At 45.1% G+C, this 6159-nt stretch overlaps 1 long non-coding RNA gene across 1 annotated transcript; it reads right to left on the reverse strand.

Moving 5' to 3' along the window:
* Positions 1 to 830: 830 nt before the first annotated feature.
* LOC129603835 (uncharacterized) lies at positions 831 to 4064 on the reverse strand. The gene is made up of 2 exons (XR_008694062.1): positions 3412 to 4064; positions 831 to 2589 (listed from the first exon to the last, which is right to left on the reverse strand). It is a non-coding gene; the product is annotated as an uncharacterized LOC129603835 (long non-coding RNA).
* Between the last annotated feature and the right edge of the window lie 2095 nt (positions 4065 to 6159).

Raw genomic sequence — 6159 nt, forward strand, 5'->3', positions numbered from 1 at the left:
CGGCCATTCAATTGTAATGTAATAAAGACAATTAATGTATGATAGCCATAGGTTTCCGGTGGGGTTCTGTTTCATATAATCTTAAGATAGATTTCATACTTTCGGATCTTTAATTGTACATTTGGGTCTAGAGCGAATAGGAGATTCAGGGATTTAACCAGAATGATGATGCGTTTTGTCTCATAACCTCTGTCATCTGTAGATGAAGGATAAAAACGAATTGTAGCAGTGAATAAGTGATTGTGAGCAAATTAAACACCAAGTCAACTTCAGGATATTTAAACTCAGTGTTGTGAATTATGTGAAAGTTTCTCATTCAAAAGTATTGTGTAAAGTTACATGGAAACATCATATGATCAAGGCAATAATCAGAGTAACATAAAATGTCTAACACAACAAGGTCACAATTGATGTCTTGTAACATTCTGCTTCTTCCTGTTGAACAGTAGCGTTAGATTGTTTCCAACCTGTGTGTTGATGTATTGATTGTCCGTTGGGGTTCTTCAGGTTGTGATCAGCTGATCACAGAGACACTTGGGATTTGTTATCACTGCCAGGTTTCCTCCCAATGTCGTCTGAGTCACTGTCACTCCCGTGATGTGAAGAGTCTACACGTCGTCCAGCGTTGGCAACTCAAAGCTGCTTGTGTGTGTGTTTTCTCAGGAGCGTGTGTGTAGATCTATGGTCTGATAGTGTGATTCACCGACGCAGCTTCAGGCGGTGCTTGGCTCACACCTTTAGCTGAACGGTCAACGCAGCCTCGCCTCAGTGCGTGTGTGAGCACAGCGAAGGTCGTCCTTCTCAGTTCTTTTCGTTAGTGGTGAATTCTCCGTGAGATGTAGATGGAGGGTCGTCTGTCGGATCCGGGACCTTCCTGGATGGAGTGGATCCAAATCGCTCTCTCTGCGATCTTTACAGCCGTGTTGGTCGTCAGAAGGACCTGGAAGGGGCCTCGCCACCGTTTGGAGTCCCAGTGCTTCCTCCTGAACTCCTTAACGATCGCCCAGTCTCCTGGTTGGATGGTGTAATGGTCCTGTCGCCTGTTTTCAACTGTTGGGAAATCTGAATTGTGGGGAAAAAAAGTGTTTGGGCGGCACGGCTGCCATCAGGCCTAAACCAGACTCCATGGCTACAGGTGGAACCATTCGTCTGCCAGAGTCTGCGTTTCTGTGAGGTAAAAAATGTTTAAAGCACAGGGAGAGAGGAAGGAAAGGATAGAGAGAGTTGGAGAGAGGGAACAAGGATCAGGAGAGGAAACAAGGATCAGGAGAGGGAGGGGTTGTTGGGCAGCGACCTTCGCAGCAGCGTATGCAGCTGCATGTCGGCAGAAACAAAGTTGTCACTGATGATGTGAGTGGGACGGTTACAAACAGCATTAGCTGTAGGCAGCAGGACAGCGTCCAGCAAAGCAGAACCTAATCATGATGTGAGATAGGTTTGCAATCAGACTTCTAAAGCTTCCTATGCTTCCACAGAAACCCAAAGTGTCACAAGCATCTGTGGAGTCTGTGTAGATGGTGACAGACTTTCCTTCTGCTAGTTTACTAGCTTCAGTCAACGCGATCAACTCTGCAGCCTGAGCAGAGTAGTGTCTTAGCAAAGTGCCAGACTTCAAGACGACCTCTTGATAGTAACGTTCAGCATGTTGAGCAAGGTGGTGTTGCATCTAAGCCATCGGGCTGTAGAAAGATGTGATCTATTCCAAAAGAATCAAAGTATAAGGACAAAAGAACAGAAGTCGTACAACCTGATTTCTCATCCACCGTTTGAGTGAAAGGTCGCGTAGGGTCAGATCAGGGAGACCCAAAGTAGGAGCCGACTGAAGAGCAAGCTTGAGGTCAGCGAACGTTGTTCAGCCTCAGACGTCCACGTGAGACAAGAAGTGGACAATGAAGACGTCTGCATCAGAACCCTGAGTGGGGCCTCAGAGAAGGTAAAGTTAGGAACGAAAGTCCTACAATAAGAACAAAGACCTAGAAAAGACATAAGCTGTTTATACGTGCACGGTTTAGGCAGGTTTCAAATTGCTTCAACTCTGTTGGGTGAGATGGATTTGCCATCAGCTGTAATTACAATGACCCAGAAAAATAACCTTTGTCTGAACTAACTGTAATTTAGACAGGCTCTTTGTGGCCTGTAGCATCCAATGTTTCAGTAGCTTAGTGGTGTCTGCAGTAACTCCATCTATGGCTTCTTTCAAGAGGGTGTTGTTGTTTACATGGTCTGTGGTCAGATTTAAGTGTGATGACCACTGGTTCACATCCTCTGATCAAATCTACATCATGTCTGTGTGTGAGCCACAGGGAAGCAGGGCTTCCTGTAAGGCTGAGTGTTGGCTCAGAGCGTCCTCTGAAAAATGAAAATAAAAACATGTAGTGTGTCATTAGAATGTGGAGGTACCAAGTTCACTGTTTGCTGCACATGACGGGCAGAATAAAAAAAATGTTTTCTAAAAGTATGCAAAGTAGGTGAATACGTCACATGGGGTCAGAAGTCGTTCACCAGTCTCCACCCCGTTGACATCTGTTCACGAAAGGACCCACGTCCTGCATCTGTCTCCATCATGTTTTCACAGAGGGACGTGTGGAACTGTAGAATAAACGTCAAAAATCTTTTTGTTCGTTAGTAAAAGAAATCGCAAGCGCAGACCTGTGTTCATCCCAAAAGAGGGAAGTTGAGGTCAGTTTGTCAGTGTGTGTGTGTGTGAAATCATAAACGAGCTGTGATGCAGCCTGTGTGAGGGCCTCAGTTACAGCCCCCCCTCAGCAGCCAATGATAAGAGCACAGCTAAACTGAAGTTAACAACAACAAAAGAGGGATTATTTAGAATGTCTGTAGATGTAACCTGCTGGAAATCAATCAAATATCTAAACTACACATGAGATCTCTTCCTAAAAATTTAACTGGGCACAAGTTTGAAAGCAAAAATAAATCTCAAGGTGTCTTGCTGTCAGATGTTGCACAAGACAGTGAAAGAATAAGTTTTTCTTTAATAGTCTGGTACGTACAGTCACTATTATTACTTCTCTCTAATAGTCGTCTTCCCTTTAATAGTCATTAATAGTCTGTTTCAGTCAGTCTCAGTCTTCCTATAGTCTGGTTTTGTTTTTGTTTTCTTCTAGTCTGGCCAGACAAACCTATATTGTGCACAAATCTTTTTAGAAACATGGAGGATTTTATTACTGAATTTTTTGCAAGTTAAAAATAGTTTAAACCCATCAGACTGTAAAGTCATGCAGCAGTTGTCATTTAGCTGTTTGTCATCATTTTAAAATCACTCTGTGGGATTTTTTTAAGCAAAAAGCAATTCTTCATTGCAAGCAGATAAGCATGAACATGAATTTGAGCGTGTATCAGCTGTAAGCGTGTTTCTTCATTGCGTGTATGAATGTGTGTGTGTGTTTGCGGTACCGTCTTCTACGTCACGTGAAAAGGAACCGTCACCTTCCTCCTTCCCCAACCATCAGTCTGATGTGAGCGCCAGTGGGTGAAGCCTTTCAATGGGACAGTTGTTCCTCGATGACAGACGTTTCCTGGATCCTCAGATGCAGCTCTTTTGGGCCGATCACGTCTGAAGTCTCTCCTGTTGTTTCAACCAGTGTCTGTGTCAGAGCACGTCTTCTCACTCTGCTGTTGCTCTGTCCTTGTTTTCCTTTGCTGATTGTCATAAGCAGGTGTCTGTGTCAGACACACATGCGTGTATGACAGTTTCACGGCCTCTGAAGCTTCAGAGACAGTCCTTTCCTGCTGGTGCAGGGCTTGTAGTAGCTGGTTCATCTGATGAGCCCAGAACTTGATGGCTGCAGACATTGTGGGAGTCGCTGAGGCGTCCATGCTGTGGTCTGTGTCCTCCAGCTGCTGTGGTATCAGAGCTTCCACCCTGTTCTGGTTGTTGGTCGGCGCTTCTTCTCCTTCGGTTCTTCTGCTGATGGTGGGAAAGGAGTCCAGATCCGGATTTACCCTCATCGCGCTCAGTTCTGCATTAGGACAAAGAGCAGAAACAATGGGAGCATTTGCTCTTGGCATGACATGTGTGTGTGTGGTATGTGGTGTGTGTGTGTGTGTGTGTGGCGAGTGTGTGTGTGTGCGTGGCGAGTGCAAACAATTCTTCCCCAGAGTTGTTATCTCCTTTTTTCCTGTTACTCTCTCTCTTTTGTTTCTTTTAGGGCTTTAGTTTTGATAGTTTTGCTTTTTCAGATCTTTTCTTTTGTATCAAATTTTTCTTTTAAAGGTTCATATGTCTTTTACACTAAGTGATTCTCCTTTTGAACCCATAACCAGTTTCCCACTCATGGAAACATGAAACGCACTAATAACCATATTTACTTTTTACTTTTAATTAGTTTTACTTTTGTAATGCTGCAGTCTGGTGGTGAAGACTCAAATTGCCCCGAACCCGTCTTTCAGAGTCCAGCGGTTTCCTGCCTTAGATTTTTTGTGTGTTCCGGCCGGAACCTTCCCAAAATGCCTTTTTATCGGACGTCTCCGTAAAAAGGGAACCAACCTGATCTGGCGACAAAGCCTTTCCCAAAGTATTTCCTCAACGTTAGGCCCCTCTAGGCCCGGGTCCCTCATATCTTGAAAATACTTCACTCTGCAAACGCGCTCCCTCTTTCAGAAGCCGTCTTTTATACTCAGTCCCCCACATGTGGACCACGCACAGATCAAAAAAACATGTCTGTATCCTCAGTACAGACGGAAGCTTGGTTCCACGAGCCAACCCTTAGCAACCGACGTCTCACCACCCAGAGCAGACTTTCACCTAATTAAGAACATGTAATATTGGGATTTTTCTTTTTCCTGGATCTAATTAATTTTCCTAATCAAATTTAGTGTTTCAACCTAATAGAATATTTCTTTTCTTTTTCTTTTTTTTTTCAACCAATTAAAATGTTTCAGCTAAATTAAAAATAAAAGTTCCAATCTTTTTGTTTTTTCCTGAATCAAAAGGAATCTCTCTCACCGAGCCGAGCCAAATTAGGATTTGAGTTTGAATCTGAGTTCGTGGATCTCGTCAGAGGTGATCCAGACGGGTGAGCAGTCCTCCCAGCTCTGAATGTCTGTAGAGGTTTGGAGGCTGAGCGACCCTAGTCCTCAGGACTATCGTCCCTGGTCACACCGTCCAGACGACCTGCCGCGGGATCCTGCCGACAACGCCAATTTCTGTGGTGGAAATTTTCCATAAAGACGTAGATGAGAGAGAGTTGTCCTTTTGTGCGATTTATTGAAATAATAAAGAAAATAAAAATAATGGGAAAAGCAAATAAAAAGCATGGATGTTGATCGTGCACATCAACAAACCAAAAACCAGCTGGGGAGATCAGTGCACACACCACGAAGGTGTGATGCAAAGAGCCCGCGATCCTAAAGTTGCTTCTGCCTTTTAGCTTCTCTGTCCGACTAGGGTGGAATGTCTTTCTAACCCAATCAAATTACATGCACCATCTCCTCCCTGTTGCAGTGTGTGTGAAGATATTTACATTCTCACACCTGAATCGCTGACGTCCAACTATCTGTGAGAAAGGAGCACCAAGTCTCAACAGACAGAGACACAACTCCCCGACCTTGGGTTTGGGAGCAATAGTTGAGAGTCTATCAGGCAGAGACAACCATTGAACAATCTACGTGAAATGTCAAATGCATACAGTAAGACAAAACATAAGATATTAATTGCAGAACATAAGTCATAAATCATATAATAACTGCATAGAAGTAAGGAAGAGACATAGAAATAAGGAAGAGACAATTTTTCCCATAAGGAAGAGACAATTTTTCCCATAACAGGTGCCAGGGGATGAGGTCGGCCCGATGGGGTCGGCCCCGCTCCGCTCGTGTAGGGGTGGTGGACTGGGGGTGGGTCCCACTCTGGGCGCGGGGGCATCTTCTGGCGGGCTCCCTACGGACCGTGGGTCCTCAGGCTCTACTCTTTCAGGCCGACCCTCCCACCGGGGGGAGTGTTTGCCCCTGGTTCTCATGGGGCGAACAGTGTTGACCCACGGTGGCCCACTCTGACCTCGGGTGCTGTCTCTGTGGCTGCTGCAGCTCTGCCTGGGGGGCTCTGTGTGAGCGGCTTGGGTCGTAACACCTGCCCTCCTGGAACTGAAGGTGTGTGGGCTCCCTGGCTGCTAGGATTCTTTCCTCTGCTTGTTAGATGGGCGT

The sequence above is a fragment of the Betta splendens genome, chromosome 2 (assembly GCF_900634795.4).
Source record: "Betta splendens chromosome 2, fBetSpl5.4, whole genome shotgun sequence".
In the NCBI taxonomy this organism is placed as follows: domain Eukaryota; kingdom Metazoa; phylum Chordata; class Actinopteri; order Anabantiformes; family Osphronemidae; genus Betta; species Betta splendens.